The sequence below is a fragment of the Nicotiana tabacum genome, chromosome 18 (assembly GCF_000715075.1).
Source record: "Nicotiana tabacum cultivar K326 chromosome 18, ASM71507v2, whole genome shotgun sequence".
Classification (NCBI taxonomy): domain Eukaryota; kingdom Viridiplantae; phylum Streptophyta; class Magnoliopsida; order Solanales; family Solanaceae; genus Nicotiana; species Nicotiana tabacum.
Genome location: NC_134097.1, coordinates 28,655,626 through 28,673,313, shown reverse-complemented (window position 1 = coordinate 28,673,313; position 17,688 = coordinate 28,655,626).

The window sequence follows — 17,688 nt, the reverse complement described above, 5'->3', positions numbered from 1 at the left end:
GGAAAATAGAATCATACGGCTCCGCATGTTGGAAATGCTGGACGACTGGAATAATGGGAAAGAGCCGCCAAGTGTCGTCCCCGGATTCCCTGAATTATTCTCCAGGTCAAGTGGGACTTCTAATGTCCCCATAAATTATCCTGCTACCCCATTCGGATACCCAGCCACCTCAGCCTTCTCTGCTGGATCGCCTTCTGAGCCTCATCCCCGAATGTCGGCCACTGATGCAAGCATGAACATCTTTACTGCATTGCCTTGCCCGATCACGGCACAGCCCGCCACGTACAAGCCAAGCTTTGACTCATCCTCTTTTACATTCCAAGCACCATCGTTCTCAATGGAACCAACTAGGTTCGCTACCAGTACTAACCCTCTACCGCCTCAGTGCGAGCCCGCACCTGGGCAGGATCAGAACCCCAGAACTGCAGAACAAAATGAGATTGCCAAGAGAATGAGAAGCCTTGAACAAAGTTTGAAGAATATGCAAGGATTAAGCAGACAAAAGAGCGTCTCTTACGCCGACCTATGCATGTTCCCTCACTTGCACCTGCCAACGGGTTTCAAGACCCTAAAGTTCGAGAAATACGATGGGCACGGTGACCCCATTGCACATCTTAAGAAATACTGCAACCAATTACGGGGAGCCGGCGGAAAAGAAGAACTGCTGATGGCGTATTTTGGGGAAAGTCTAGTAGGGATAGCTTCGGAATGGTATATGGATCAGGAAATGTCCCGATGGCATATATGGGATGATCTCGCCAGAGATTTTGTAAAACAATTCCAGTATAACATCGACATTGCGCCAGACCGAAACTCTCTGTCGAATTTGAAGAAGAAACCTTCGGAAAGCTTCAGAGAATATGCTATTAAGTGGCGTGAACAAGCGTCGAGAGTGAAGCCTCCCATGGATGAAGTGGAAATGGTCACTACCTTTCTCCAGGCTCAAGAGTCTGACTATTTCCAAAACATGATGTCAGCCATGGGTAAGCCATTCGCGGAAGCGATCAAGATTGGAGAGATAGTGGAAAATGGCCTGAAAACAGGTAGGATTCTGAGTCAAGCAGCCATAAGGGCGACCTCCCAGGCCGTCCAAAGCGGGTCCGGAGGAACGACAAGGGGGAAGAAGAAGGAAGAAACGACTATGGCAGCCTTGGAAGCGAGGGAGTATCGTCATCCCAGGCCCCATTTTCCGGAAAGAGCCCCACAACACTACTACCCCCACTCAAATTTGGCATCAACCTTATATGTTCATCAACCTTATATGGTCATGAATGCCCAACCTTATACCCATCCTCCACAACAAGCCAACCTAGGCCCAGCTCCACCTCCCAGAAATCAGCCTCTTTACCGCAACCACTATAACCCACAACCCCCGCATAATAACTTCCGCCCTCAGGAGCCACCCAGAAGGCGGACTTTCACGCCCATCGGTGAGCCATACTCAACTTTGTTCCCAAAGCTGGTCCAGTTGGGTTTCTTGCAACCAATCCCTCAAACAAGGCAAAACCCGACGTCACCTTCTTACAAAGCTGGAGTCAGATGCGCCTATCATTCAGGAGCCGAGGGACATGACACAAATGACTGCTGGTCGTTGAAAAGAGTGGTCGAAAACTTGATAGAGCAAGGGAAAATAGTGCTAAGGGACGAGGAGATCCCGAATGTAACTAACAATCCATTACCTGCTCACAATAATGGGCCACTGATCGGGATGATTTGTGAAGACAAAGAGTTCGACCCTGCTCTGAAAGCCATAATTACCATTGTCGACACGGGAAAGAGGCCCGAAACGGACCAAAAACTAGAAAAGGGGGAAGAGGCCAAAGCTATAAAGAAAGTGCCTAAAAAGAAGGTGGAGAAGAAAGTGGTACCGGTAAAGGATGGAGTTCTTTACATACCACGAGGTCAAGCTGAGAAGACGCAGAACTTCGGAATCAAAAAGACAAAACCTATGTACGTGCCAAAAGGGGCCTATGTGGTCCGGGGGACGATTCAACCACCTCGGCCGAATGAGCCAGTGGTTATCGAACGCGTGCCACAAAAGCCAATGACCAACCCGTCCACAGTGCCGTGGAATTATCAAAAGACTTTGGTAATGTACAAAGGTAAAGAGGTCATGGGAGAACTTCCAGAAAATACTTTCATTGGAAGGTATTCAAATACCCAAGAACTGAACAACGCGACACAAAGGCGCTTCCCGCCAAAGAAGCCCGTGAGTGTTTAAAAAGCGGAAGTGTTCTTCCAACAAATGAAAATACCGGATTACGAAGTGATAGATCAGTTGCGCAAGTACCCTGAGCAAGTATCCATGCTGTCATTATTGATGAGGTCGACCGAGAATCAAAAGATCCTACTGAAAACTCTGAATGAAGCATATGTACCAGTTGAAACCTCGGTGGAACAACTAGAGCAGATGACAGAAAGATTCTTCGCCATCAACCAAATCTCTTTTAGCAAGAATGATTTACCCCCGGAAGGAGCAGCACACAACAAGGCTTTGCATTTAACAGTTAAATGCGAGGACTACTATGTCAAGCGGGTAATGTTGGATGGGGGATCAGGTGTTGACATTTGCCCGTTTTCCACGCTACAAAGGATGGAAATTGGAACCGGAAGAATCCGACCCAACAATGTCTGCGTAAGAGCTTTAGACGGGATCAAGAGAGACGCCATGGGAGAAATAGACCTGTTGTTGGTCATAGGACCAGTCAAATTTCAAGTAACCTTCCAGGTGATCGACATGGATACATCCTACAATTTTCTCCTTGGTAGACCTTGGATCCATGCGGCAGGAGCCGTGCCTTCCACTCTTCACCAGATGGTGAAGTTCGAGTACGAAGACCGGGAGATCGTGGTCCATGGGAAAGATGAGCATGCTATTTATCGGGACCCATCCACCCCATATCTGGAACCGAGAGAAGGGAGCGAACATACGGTCTATCAAGCTTTTGAGATTGTACTAGCAGAGCAGCACGAAGAGGGAATACCCTGCCCCCAGCCTTTCCTGTCTAACACCTCGGTTATGGTGGCCAAAGAGATGATCCGGCATGGATTTAGGCCAGGGAAGGGGCTTGGACGAACCCTTCAGGGAATAACAGAACCCATTACTTTGCCAGTCACCAAGAAACCTTTTGGACTGGGTTTCAAACCTACTCCAACAGACGAAGAATGGGCAAAGAAAAGGAAAAATGAGGGTTGGAAGTTACCTCGACCACTGCCAGATTTATATGCAACTTTCATCAGGCCAAGGTACGCTGAAGAAGAAGACGACGAGGTCTTCACAGCTGAGGAAATCGAGGAGATATGTGGGGCGATGAGAAATATGCTCTACGAGGTCCACATGGTTCAACCAGATGAAGGCACGAGCATTGCTAAGATGATGTACATGGGTCCGAACGCCAAACTTCAAAACTGGGAAGCTACGCCATTCCCGACTAGACGGAAGTCCGGGTAGACCTGCCCTGCCACCTTTCCTGTGTCACAAGTTATCTCCAGGACATAACTTGAACGTTTTCTTCTTTTCAATTGTTGTTTTGAATTCCCAAGTTGTAAACATTGTTTGTCTTCCAACCTTCCAAAGAAAATAATAAAAAAAAATCAACATTTGCTTTCCCATTCTTTCTTTTGTTCTGATTTTTGTTATTTTTCCTTTTATCTTTCTTTTCAGTCATAATAATGCGGCTTTAAATATGACATGCTCGCGGACTTCACGCCCAGATCACAATGAGTTATTTAACTGCGAATTAATGAACCCAGAACCAGAATATGATGCGGAAGAGGCTTTTATGGAGATAAACCGAGAGTTGGAATATTTCGAGAATAAACCTAAGCCAAATCTGAATGACACTGAACCGGTAAATTTAGGAACCCCGGAAGAAATTCGGGAAACCAAGATAAGCATTCACACGGACAAGAAAACGCGAGAGGCGATAATTCAACTTCTTTTTGAATTTAAAGACGTGTTTGCTTGGTCATATGATGACATGCCGGGGCTAGGTGTTGATCTAGTGGTTCATAAATTGCCGATTCATCCTGATTGTCCTCCAGTTCAACAAAAGCAACGAAAGTTCAAAACTGAGGTTAGTGACAAGATTAAAGAGGAGATCACCAAACAACTGAAAACGGGAGTGATCCGGGTAGTCCAATATACAACATGGTTGGCGAATGTGGTTCCAGTACCAAAAAAGAACGGGAAAACTCGGGTATGTGTAGATTACCGAGATCTGAACAGAGCAAGTCCTAAAGATAATTTCCCGCTGCCCAACATCCACATCCTCGTTGATAATTGTGCCAAACACGAGATACAGTCTTTTGTAGATTGTTACGCTGGGTATCATCAGGTACTGATGGATGAAGAGGACGCCGAGAAAACTGCCTTCACCACGCCTTGGGGCACCTACTGCTACCGGGTCATGCCGTTTGGTTTGAAGAATGTGGGGGCTACTTACATGAGGGCCATGACTGCCATTTTCCATGACATGATGCATCAGGAAATAGAAGTGTACGTGGACGATGTGATAGTCAAGTCCAGGACACAGGATAATCATATCCAAGACTTGAGGAAATTTTTTGAGAGATTAAGGAAGTATGACTTGAAGCTAAACCCAGCCAAATGCGCTTTCGGAGTTCCGTCGGGCAAACTTTTGGGCTTCATCGTAAGCAGGAGAGGAATCGAGTTAGATCCAACTAAGATAAAATCCATTAGAGATCTACCTCCCCCGAGAACAAAGAAAGACGTGATAAGTCTGTTGGGTAGGTTGAACTACATCAGTCGGTTTATTGCCCAGCTGACAAGCACGTGTGAGCCCATATTCAAGCTGTTAAGGAAAGATGCAGCGATCAAATGGACAACTGAGTGTCAAGAAGCCTTTGATAAAGTCAAAGAATACCTTTCGAATCCCCCAGTCTTGGTCCCTCCAGAACCGGGAAGGCCCCTTTTCTTGTATCTGACAGTCTTGGAGAACTCTTTCGGTTGCGTCCTCGGGCAACACGAAGTAACCGGAAAGAAGGAGCAAGCAATCTACTACTTGAGCAAGAAATTCACCGGCTACGAGGCCAAATACACTCTGCTGGAAAGGACATGCTGCGCTCTCACATGGATTGCTCAAAAGCTGAGACATTATCTCCAAGCCCATACTACATTCCTCAAAAGCAGGTTGGATCCTTTGAAGTATATATTTCAGAAGCCAATGCCTACTGGGAGACTGGCTAAATGGCAAATCTTGCTTACGGAATTCGACATAGTTTATGTCACTCGCACGGCAATGAAAGCCCAGGCGTTAGCAGATCATTTGGCCTAAAATCCGGTCGATGAAGAATACCAGCCATTGGATACCTACTTTCCAGATGAAGAAGTAAACACCGTAGAAGTGGTCTCGGAGGAAGCTCATATTTGGAAGATGTTCTTTGACGGAGCCGTGAACGCCAAAGGATTAGGGATTGGAGCAATTTTAATCTCGCCTTCTGGTCAGCATTATCCCGCCACAGCTAGATTGCGTTTCTTTTGCACAAATAATACAGCTGAGTATGAAGCCTGCATCATGGGCATGCATATGGCAATCGATCAGGACGTCGAAGACTTACTGATTATGGGAGATTCTGACCTGATTATCCGGCAAGCTCAAAGCGAATGGGAAACTCGGGATGTCAAACTTATCCCTTACCGACAGCATGTGGAGGACCTCAGCAAGCGCTTTACATCAATAGAGTTCAGGTATATCCCGAGGTGTCACAATGAACTGGTAGATGCACTTGCTACTTTGGCTTCAATGCTACCCTACCCGGGCAACGCCCACGTCGATCCTTTGGAAATCCAAATCAAGGAAAGACACGGTTACTGCAGTGTAATCGAGGCGGGATCAAATACGCAGGCTTGGTACCATGACATCAAGATGTTCCTGAAGACGCAAGAATACCCCGAGCACACTACTGGAGATCAAAAGAGGACCATTAGGCGACATGCAAGTGGTTTCTTTCTGAGCGGTGAATTGTTGTATAAGAGGACCCCGGACCTCAATCTCCTAAGATGTGTCGATATCGAGGAAGCGAGAAAGATCATGCACGAAGTACACGCAGGTGTGTGCGGACCTCACATGAACGGGTATGTCTTAGCGAAGAAAATCCTTCGAGCAGGTTATTACTGGATGACCATGGAAAAGGATTGCTTTAGCTTCGTTCGGAAGTGTCATCAGTGTCAGGTGCACGGTGATTTGATTCATGCACCTCCCACGGAGCTGCATCTCATGTCTGCACCTTGGCCATTTGTCGCCTGGGGCATGGATGTCATTGGACCAATCGAACCGAAGGCTTCGAATGGATACAGGTTTATACTGGTCGCCATCGATTACTTCACAAAATGGGTAGAAGCTGTCACTCTCAAGTTGGTCACTAAAAAAGTTGTAGTGGACTTTGTACACTCAAATCTTATCTGTCGTTTCGGTATTCCTGCGACTATCATTACAGATAACGCAGCAAACTTGAACAGTCACTTGATGGGAGATGTATGCGAGCAATTCAAGATAACACATAGGAATTCTACTCCTTATCGGCCGAAAGCCAATGGTGCTGTGGAAGCGGCAAACAAAAACATCAAGAAGATTTTGAGGAAAACGATCCAAAGTTCCCGACAGTGGCATGAGCAGTTACCATTTGCATTGTTGGGGTATCGCACTACGGTACGCACATCAGTAGGAGCGACTCCTTATCTTTTGGTTTATGGGACCGAGGCTGTAATACCAGCAGAGGTAGAAATTCCTTCACTTCGAATCATTGTCGAAGCGGAAATCGAAGACAGCGAGTGGGTCAGGACTCGGTTAGAGCAATTGACTTTGATTGATGAAAAGCGAATGGCCGCAGTTTGTCACGGACAGTTATACCAACGGAGAATGGCCCGTGCTTACAACAAGAAAGTCCGACCCAGGAATTTCGAAGTAGGTCAGCTGGTACTGAGGCGTGTTCTGCCGCATCATGAGGAAGCAAAAGGGAAGTTTGCTCCAAATTGGAAAGGCCCATACATCATAAGGAAGATATTGCCGAGAGGAGCATTATATTTAGGTGATATCGAAGGAAATGACCCCGACACAGCAGTAAATGCGGATGCAGTCAAGAGATACTACGTCTGAATTATACTCCAGTAGTCTTGCCACATTTGAAATGATGAAGGTTTTACTCCCCACTACTCCCCAAACACCTCCCAATTCTCTTTACAAACCTTTGAGCCGCTTATAAAAAAAAACAACAACAACAAAAACAAAAACATTGATTGAGGCCTGAACTACGTCTGACTTGATTCCAAAAGGATACGTAGGCAGCCTCTCCCTGAGGTTCAGTCACACAACCAATAAAATCCCATTCACCCTGAAATTGAAACCGGGGCACGTCGAGCAGTTTAGAAGTTAGTATTATCTACTTCTCTTTACCAAGCACAAGCCTTCAAATCAATTACCAAAGATGGTGGGGAACCAATAAGCGTCACAAATGGAGACCGGCACACTCTGAATTGAGAGAGATAAAATGAGAGAGTCTCGTCGGTGAAAACCTTCGGGCACCACGAGGCGACGGGAGTAGAGAAACCAAAATGAGAGAGCTTGTTTAGTAAAAACTCACAAAGAGTGCTATCAAGCGATGACAGGAAGAGAAATGAGAGAGGTCAGCTGGCGAAAACCCGCAAAGGGCGCTGTTGGCCGAAAAAGAATGACTCCACCCCAAGAAGGTCTCGGCAAAACTCCACCGGTTTGGAATCACAAATCCGTTCTGGTTCAGGGAAACGCAAGTTCATGGAAGGTCAGGCGTCCAGTCCAAAGAGTATGTCATGTCATTTAAAGCCAGCATTATCTTCCTCAGATAAGTCTTTCTCGTCCCGAAGGGGGCACTCCTTTCTGAAATCCGTTTTATCTTTTCTTTGTTTTTCTTCGAATCTCTTTTTGTTTAAGCCCAAGTTCTAGATGTACCGGAAAGGACAGGTGGCAGGTTTGGTTGCACGGAATTCCGTTTCATGAAGGAAAACACCTCGTTTCGTTGGTACGTTTGTCCAAGCCTGATGAATCATGATGTTTGATGGTGTTTAAAGTAAAGAGGAAAGAGAGAAATCTTCCCCAGCAAGTCCGCCTTCGGACGAATCCCCACAGAGTCTCCCTCTGTACAAATCCCCACAGAGTCTCCCCAATATGAATAAAAAAAATCCCCGTTGGAATTTCCCCAACACATCCCCAGCGAGTCCCTTTGTAAAAATTCCCCGAAGATCTTACCCCAACCAAGCCTAAAAAACCCACTGCGAAACAATTACCCAACATGCCCCATTGTACAAAGATCCACACAAAGAATACACTTTGTAAATATTCCCCCATAGGACTTCCTGTTGTACAGAATACCCCCAATAAAATCCCCGTTGAGAACCTCCAAGCAAAACGGGACACAAAAAAAGGGGCCTTACGAGGCAAACCATCACAGAACCTGGAAATGCAAGCTTGAGCGGTCTAAAGGGTTTCAACATATGAATCAAATCAATGGCGGGACTTCGCAACAGAAATAAAGACGCAACAAAGCAACCGGGAACGATCAAGGTCACCAAACCGACCGTCATTCCCGAACTAACAATTGTTCTTTGTTTGAAAAGTTGAAACAGGTTTAATCCAAGACAACCGTGCAAGAAGCAGGTGTCGCCCAAAAAAGAAGGTACATGGGTACAAGAAATATCTTGGCAATAAGGAACTCACTCAAAAGGTAAGTTTCCGCGAAACTCTCTTTTGTTTTTACTAAAACAAGAAAATTCAGAACAAAAAAAAAGAGGTCAGTTGTTTGTTCTCGAATTCTGCCCCCAACTAGTCAGCATTAGGGTTTTAAACTCTAAACTGAATTTTTCCTTTAGCCAGCATTAGGGTTTTAAACCCTAAACTGAGTTTTTCCTTTAGTCAGCATTAGGGTTTTAAACCCTAAACTGAACTTTTTCCCATTCAGCCAGCATTAGGGTTTTAAACCCTAAACTGAGCTTTTCCATGCAATCAGCATTAGGGTGTTAAACCCTAAACTGAACTTTTTTCCATTCAGCCAGCATTAGGGTTTTAAACCCTAAACTGAGCTTTTCCATGCAATCAGCATTAGGGTTTTAAACCCTAAACTGAATTTTCCTTTTAATCAGCATTAGGGTTTTAAACCCTAAACTGAATTTTCCTTTTAATCAGCATTAAGGTTTTAAACCCTAAACTGAATTTTCCTTTTAATCAGCATTAGAGTTTTAAACCCTAAACTGAATTTTCCTTTTAGTCAGCATTAGAGTTTTAAACCCTAAACTGAAATTTTTCCATTCAGCCAGCATTAGGTTTTTAACCCTAAACTGGGCTTTTCCATGCAATCAGCATTAGGGTTTTAAACCTTAAACTGAATTTTCCTTTAGCCAGCATTAGGGTTTTAAACCCTAAACTGAGCTTTTCCATGCAATCAGCATTAGAGTTTTAAACCCTAAACTGAATTTTCCTTTTAATCAGCATTAGGGTTTTAAACCCTAAACTGAATTTTCCTATTAATCAGCATTAGGGTTTTAAACCCTAAACTGAATTTTCCTTTTAGTCAGCATTAGGGTTTTAAAACCCTAAACTGAACTTTTTTCCTTTAGCCAGCATTAGGGTTTTAAACCCTAAACTCAGCTTTTCCATGCAATCAGCATTAGGGTTTTAAACCTTAAACTGAATTTTCCTTTAGTCAGCATTAGGGTTTTAAACCCTAAACTGAACTTTTTCCTTTCAGCCAGCATTAGGGTTTTAAACCCTAAACTGAGCTTTTCCATGCAATCAGCATTAGGGTTTAAACCCTAAACTGAACTTTTCCTTTTAGTCAGCATTAGAGTTTTAAACCCTAAACTGAACTTTTTCCTTTCAGCCAGCATTAGGGTTTTAAACCCTAAACTGAGCTTTTCCATGCAATCAGCATTAGGGTTTTAAACCCTAAACTGAATTTTCCTTTTAGTGAGCATTAGGGTTTTAAACCCTAAACTGAACTTTTTCCATTCAGCCAGCATTAGGGTTTTAAACCCTAAACTGAGCTTTTCCATGCAATCAGCATTAGGGTTTTAAACCCTAAACTCAATTTTCCTTTTAATCAGCATTAGGGTTTTAAACCCTAAACTGAATTTTCCTTTTAGTCAGCATTAGGGTTTTAAACCCTAAACTGAACTTTTTTTCATTCAGCCAGCATTAGGGTTTTAAACCCTAAACTGAATTTTCCTTTTAGTCAGCATTAGGGTTTTAAACCCTAAACTGAACTTTTTTCATTCAGCCAGCATTAGGGTTTTAAACCCTAAACTGAATTTTTCCTTTCAGTCAGCATTAGGGTTTTGAACCCTAAACTGAACTTTTCAGCCAGTCAGTATTAAGGTTTTTGAACCCTAAACTGAACTTTTCAGCCAGTCAGCATTAGGGTTTTAAAACCCTAAACTGAACTTTTTTTCCTTTAGCCAGCATTAGGGTTTTAAACCCTAAACTGAACTTTTCCTTTAGTTAGCATTTAGGGCCCTAACCCTAAACTGAACTTTTCCCCAGTTGGTCAGTATCAGAGTTTCGACTCTAAAACTGAACTTCTCCCCAGCTAGTCGGTATTAGGGCTCCAATCCTGAACTAAACATTTTTATCTTCCTTCATCAATTTTATGAACTTTCTGGCGAATAATTAACGAAATTTCCTAGTGAAACTGGGGCAGAAAATTTCGTTCGTTTGCTTTCTCCCGCAGGTCTAACCTCGAGCCACATGGATCGAAATGACCCACGAGATGAGCCCCGGCTCGGAATCAAAGAAGAAAAGAAAAAAAAAGAGAAGATGTCCCGAGATATCGGAGTAAATGGAAGGCAGATTGACTCCAACATTTGATTAAGGTCCTGAACCCTGCCAATCGCGTCTCACTCAGTATCCCAGAGATTAAACAAGTCGCCGCAACTCGCAAGCATCAAGATTCAGATCGGAGTCTACAAGCAGAATCAGCTAAGACCCAAGATCAAGTCGCAAAAGAATCATAGATAGGAATCTTGTAACTAGCAGTTGACATGCACATAAGTAGTTAGTTCAGTTTCCAATTTTTCCTTTGGTTGTAATAAGGCGGTCAGTGCGCAGCAGTGACAATAGCAACAGCAGTAACAGCAAGCATTGCAATCCCATGGTAGTCCCAGCTACCAAAACTTCTCGAACTACTTTGACCTGATTCCTGTTTAGCCCAGGATATGTAGGAAATCTTTGAAGCAAGATTCGATCAGATCTTTCAAAAAACATGCTTCATACGGAGTAGTCCATAGGCAAAAATCGCTCATACACGCTCACTTTATCTTTGCACGAAAACTCTTCATGTTTCCGAACAAAGAGGGGCAGCTGTGAGCACGTGATTTTTGTTTTGCGCGACAATCGCTCCAAAAGAATAAAAAATAATAACAATTGGTCCTGCTGTACAATTTTTGGATTTCTGTACGGCACTTTGTTAATTATTTGTGACTTTTGCCCATTTTTATTTTTATTTAAAACAAAATACAAAAAATGTGTGTGTCATGCATAATTCGAACCGTAATCCGGTTGTTAAATAGAAAATCATAAATAGGCATCTTCGTCCGTGATTTTGTTTTGTTTGATTTTACCTGTTTTGAAATATTTTAATGTGTGTGCAAATAATTGTATTAAGTGTGTATTTAATTTTAATTTGATTTTGCTTAGGTTTGTTTTTAAAAAGGTTTGTTTTTAAAATAATAATAATAAAAAAAATCTTCTTCTTCCGGACTTGGGCCAATTTTAAATAAATTGGCCCAAACAAACTCAGCCCAAAACCAGGCCTGCCCGGTCCACACCAGCTAAACACCCAGAGCGTCCAAACGACGTCGTGTTAATCCAGGTTGATCTGGGCCGTTGATCTCAAATTGATCAACGGTCAAGATCGATTCCCCATAACCCACTGAGGAACCCGACCCGTTTCCACCCGGACCAACCCAAACCCTTTACCCTTGAAACGACGTCGTTCCCTGTTAGTCGAAGGATCTTGGCCCTTCATCACATCTCATCCAACGGCCAGGATCCACCTACCCATTAACTATATAAGCTTGTAACCTTACCCTGCCCCCCCCTATCCAAACCCCAGCCTTCGTCGTCTTCACCAGAACCCCAAACCCTGGAGCCGCCCCTGTACCCTTCACCATGAAAACCGGCGGCACGGACGCCGGTGACCTTCACCTTAACACCTTAGAATCCCCTTGCCGTTCTGAACATGGATCTGTTAACTACTTAACTCGAATCCTATCCCACCTTCTCGAATCTTCATTTGAAGATTCGAGTCAAAACTCGATCTACACCGTTTAACCCCAGCTTTACACCAGACACTCCCAGACCCCCCTCATGGTTTGGTCCGAATCTAACCAGGGAAACACGAATCCCAGATCTAATTTTTTTTTGAACCTTAGTTTTCCCCGTGCATGTTCCGTGTCTGTTCGAGCCAAAGAGATTAAGGTCTAATGGACCTTAATCGAAGTGTTTCTCATCTGAGAAACACTTCGATTAAAGTTCGTTCAGCCTTAAGAAAGGTTTGTTCGAATCCAAGTCAAGATTTTCTGATTTTTTGGGTTTTAAGGTGAGTTTGCTTTTCTTTATTTATTTTAGTCTGTGTGATTGTTTTAAAAGTTGTTCATGATTGTTGAAATCTTTTGATTTGAGTTTTTATTAACTGTGTCCTGTCCACCTTGCCCGAGCCTTTGTGTTTGATTATTTTCTTTCTTCTGCTTGTTCACTGATAATGGTATGTGTAAGCTGTGCAATCAAGTGAGTATTGAATTGGTTCATTCGTTTAGCTCCTAGGGCCCTTCTGTTGTTAACATTGCAATATGAACCCCTTGTGTGATACTGTTAAATGTCTGATTTTTGGCTACGATTGCACCTGTTGTGATTAATATAGTCGAGTCGACATGTGTCGTCAATTAGTTTTAAACTAGCTGAACAATAACAAATTGACCTGCTGCAGTTAAACATTTGCCTGAATCAATTAAGAACTGAGTCTAGTGCTTATAATTATTAATTTGGATCAGAAATGTAAAATCAATGTTTTGTTTAGCTACAGTTTTGAAATTGGAGGGCATGTGCACTTGTGCACAACATGTGCATTGGTGAACAGCCTGAGCCTTGCCTAAAGGCTTTTTGAATTAAATAGTTTGACAGCATGTGCTGTCAGACTACATCCTGCTGCCCACACCCTACTTTAGTTTTAGAAATAATAAACATTACTAAAGGTAAGCCTGCCAAGGGAATATCATGGGTTTTGTTTATACTTAATTAGCTAAGTGGAAACTGAAAAGGGGCAGCACATGGGAGGGTATTCTGATGATCAAAACAGGCTGTTAAAGGGATGACTTGAGGCTTATAAAAAGAAGACATCTGATGATAGATAGGAAAGAGAAGATATTGAGAGAGAGGGGGGATTAGGAATAGATATACAGAGGGGGACACACAGAGAGAGAAAGAGGGAGAGGGAATTGTGAAGAAAAGTATAGGGGGCACCTGATATTAGAGAGCATATATGAGACAGAGGGAGGAGAGGAATAAATCTGATATTAGGGAACACACATAGGGAACTCAGACTGGACTGGGGTTTGGGATTTTCAGAACATAAGAGAGAGGATAGATTTGAGAAGAGAGAGCTGAATACATACTTATTAACACACACAGACAGATACAAGGGAGAAAGGATAGGAAAATCAGGAACTGTTTTCTTCACATTGTCATCTGGATTTCATTTGTTCTTCTGCTTATTCTGTTCCTTTCAAGTTTAAACTGAGCTCACTGGTTGTAGTTTGCATTGAGTTACTTCCTGAAGTTTGGCCTATCTGGGGTTTTCTATTTCCACTGCCCTGTTTGTTGCCTGCTGTTATTGCTGCTGCACTTGTTGCCATTGTTAATCTGCTGATTTCCCTCTTCTTCAATTGTCAAATATTTCCAGGTACACAACTTCTGAAACCATGTGTTGTTGAAAGTTTGAAGTTGAAGCAGAAATAAAGAAATGAACATATGTTTATGTTATAATACTGGTGTTCAAAATAGGTTGAATGTTAGTTTGGCCTATATTTGTTTAACTGCAAACTGCAAACATTCTGTATAAATTAACATATAGTCTAAGTTGAGATGAACAATTAGATAGCATTGGCTTGATAGATCAGATGTGTTTTAAAGCATGCAACCGTTAGCTTTGTTTCAGTTATGATATCATAACATAGAATCATAGCAAGCATATGTATGTATTTTTGCCTAGATCTCTGAACCATCGAATCTGCTACATTCGTTTCTATTTGACTTCAAGATAAGTGTACCCCAAACTAATTCTCATGCAGCGTTAGGTTAACAGGGTAATAATGTATGCTGACCCTTTTATTGGACTACTTGTTTCTACATAGTTTCGATATTGGTTTCAATATAGATTCATCGTTTCGAAATAACGCGACTACTTTTTTGAGTTCAATTAACAGTGGTTTTCCTAATAAACAACTGATTTCATTTATCAAGCCCAAATGAGCTAGTTTTGCAATCCGAACTGGAAGGTCGTTTTTAATGCAAATTTAGTGTACGTTATTAGTTTGCTTGCAATCCCCTTAGCAAATTAACAAAACTTATTCACTCCTTAAAGACGAGGCATGAGATAATTCTCACCTCATAAACAACCAATTGGGCAATCAAGCAAAAATTTGGATTCGTCATATATAGTAGAGATTTAGTATGTTAGTTGCTTAAACAAGTAAGTTTAGTATTTTTCTCTTTTATTTTTAGAGACAAATGTATTAGAAATGTAGCCACTTTAGGATATCCTTTTCAAAAATAGAGGCGAGCCTCGCCAAATAAAAATGCAAAATTGCGGGGCCCTCAATAAATAACCACAATAATTATTTAGAATTCAGGATGAGCCATTTAGCGAATTTCATGGCCTTCTACAAAATAATGACGCGTTAGACTCTTTAGGCACGGCTTAATTAAATTACATTCTTAAACTCGAGTGCACATTGATGTGACCCGAATCCAAATCTCAACGGAGTCGAAATGCGTTAACAACTACGGGTGCATTGATTGTGACGTGGTTCGAGATGCATTTTCACGACGTTGCAATTCTATAAAAATAAATGATAATAATAAAAGCGGTTTAAACTTAATAAAAGCACATAAGTCACAACATGTATTTAAATCAGATATTTAGCCATTATAACAATTTAAGCGACCGTGCTAGAACCACGGGATTCGAGGGTGCCTAACACCTTCCCTCGGGTCAACAGAATTCCTTACTTAGAATTTCTGGTTCGCAGACTTCATTTGGAAAAGTCGAAAATTTCCTCGATTTGGGATTCGAGATAAACCGGTGACTTGGGACACCAAAAACCAAACCTTTCCCAAGTGGCGACTCTGAATTAAATAAATAATCCCATTTCGAATATTGTCACTTAAATTGGAAAAACTCCCTCGCGCATTTATCCTTCGGGGCCGGGCGCGCAAAAAGGAGGTGTGACAACCATAACCGAGGTCGATTATTGTGTAAATGGCTGTAACGGTCATTATTTGAAGTAAGACATTGAAGAGAATATTCCATTGGATATTCTCTTCACTTGTACTATTAGGGTTTGTTAGAGACATGACTTGTATAAATAGAAAAAAAGAGAAGGGGATACGACATGTAATATTCACTTGATAAGAATAATTTTCAGAGGAACATTCTCTCTCTCTAGCAAAGATACAAGCTTTACCCTTTCTCCAATATTCACACTCACATTATTTCATACTTTTCCATCAGATCCGAATTTAGTTCAAATATTTTAGGATTTGTCTGTCACTCATCATTGTCAGAGGGAACAATTATCTATCTCATTCATTATTGGGTGAATCGTTCTCTATATTCACTTAAATGCCAATTATTGCTATTTATTGCTTATTATTCCCCCATTATTGCTCACACAATATCAAATGTGTATTACTTTTGATCTCAAACTGATGCTATCTTACGTTATCTGTATTGTCAAGCTTCGTATCTAGAGAATATTATCATTAACTAAGTTTAATCCTCCATTACATAAAATTTAATAGTTTTACCAAAAGTTTATACTTTTTGGTCAAATAATTGTCCCATATAAAAGGTGGGATAGTTGATCCTACGGATATTTCCCCATGAATATCATGTTTTATCCCATATTTGTACCAAATGACCCCTTAGCACTTTCCTTTTGTTTAGTCCTTGCTTAAGCATTTATAACTGAGAAAGCACATATATAAAGGAATGGATATGTCATTACTCAATTTGGATACAAAGGATATGTACTAAGGCCTCTCTCTGATGACTTTTTTGGTGATTCTAATAGAAGGGTAAGGGTCATGCCAAACTCCCCTCCACCTCAAGGATAATTTTTAAAAAGTAATTTTATTTAGAGAAGAATGTTCACTCAAAATATTGCTTGTCGGTAAAGGTGGCAAAATAGTTAAAAGAAAACAGTTATCCACCCATATTATTCATAAAAAAATGGGTTGGATAATGAACTATTTAAAAATGGATCGAATATGGATACGAACCATATCATCCACTTAGAAATGGATAGTCAAATGGATAATCAATGTATAACTAATAGGCTTAACTTTTAACATTTGTAAAGCCTCAAATTGGGGGATTCCTCAAGTTTGGGAGACTATGAATTCTCTTAAAAGTGACCATATTCAAGAAGCCATGAATAATATGGATATCCATATTATCCGCTGGATAACCCATTTTTTATCCGTATTAAATATGGATCGATCAGGTCAGATAATTTACCTCTTTTTTTAATTACCCGTTTTCAACCCGCTCATATCCGACCTGACCCGCCAGTTTGCCACCCTACCTACCTATAATACTATAAATCAAATTAGAGAGAACTAAATGAAAGTCCAAGGGGTTGAGTGGTGGATGGAAGTTAGGGAGAGAGGCATGAGAAAGAGAAGAGGAAGAGAAAATCAAGAAGATCGGAGCTTAAAATTTCTAAGTTGCTATGTTTTAAAAATCTTGCTATATTAGGTAATTATGTGCAAATGTTCCTAATAGTGGTAATTAGGGTACCAATTTTGCATATCTAGATAATTTCCCTATTGAAAATAATATAATCTGGACCTCACGAAATTTGACCAAATATATTAATTATTAAGGATAAAATTGGCAAATAGAAACTTTTAACACTTGTAACCAACATAGTCACTATTTTATTTTATATACTTAGCGTCACTATTTTAAAAGTTAATACTATTTAGCCACTTTTTTTATACGAAAAATGTTCACACTTAGGAGAAGCAACTGATGCAATAGCTGAACTCTCTGTTTTTTCGCCGCCAAGAATGTCCTCCCGAAAAGTCTAGCAATTGCTAAGATATATGTAAAATTAAATAATAACAATAAAAAACCTTTGTGACTCTAATGAAGTTAAAAATAAGCAAAGCGATTTAAATGGAGTGAAGAATAATGCTGTTTGTAATGGATTTTAATTGGTATAAGTGAGAAGCACTAATGAATCTAATTTGTGGTTGCTACTATTTTGATGAAGCTAATAAAACGACGACAATGTAGAATGCTCCGGCACCGTATGCATCTACTCAGTTAAAACGGGAAAGAAAGAAATCGTGATAGTTGTTGGAATATATACTATTAACTTTAACTATGTCTTTAGAAGTAATATTTAGTCTAACTAAA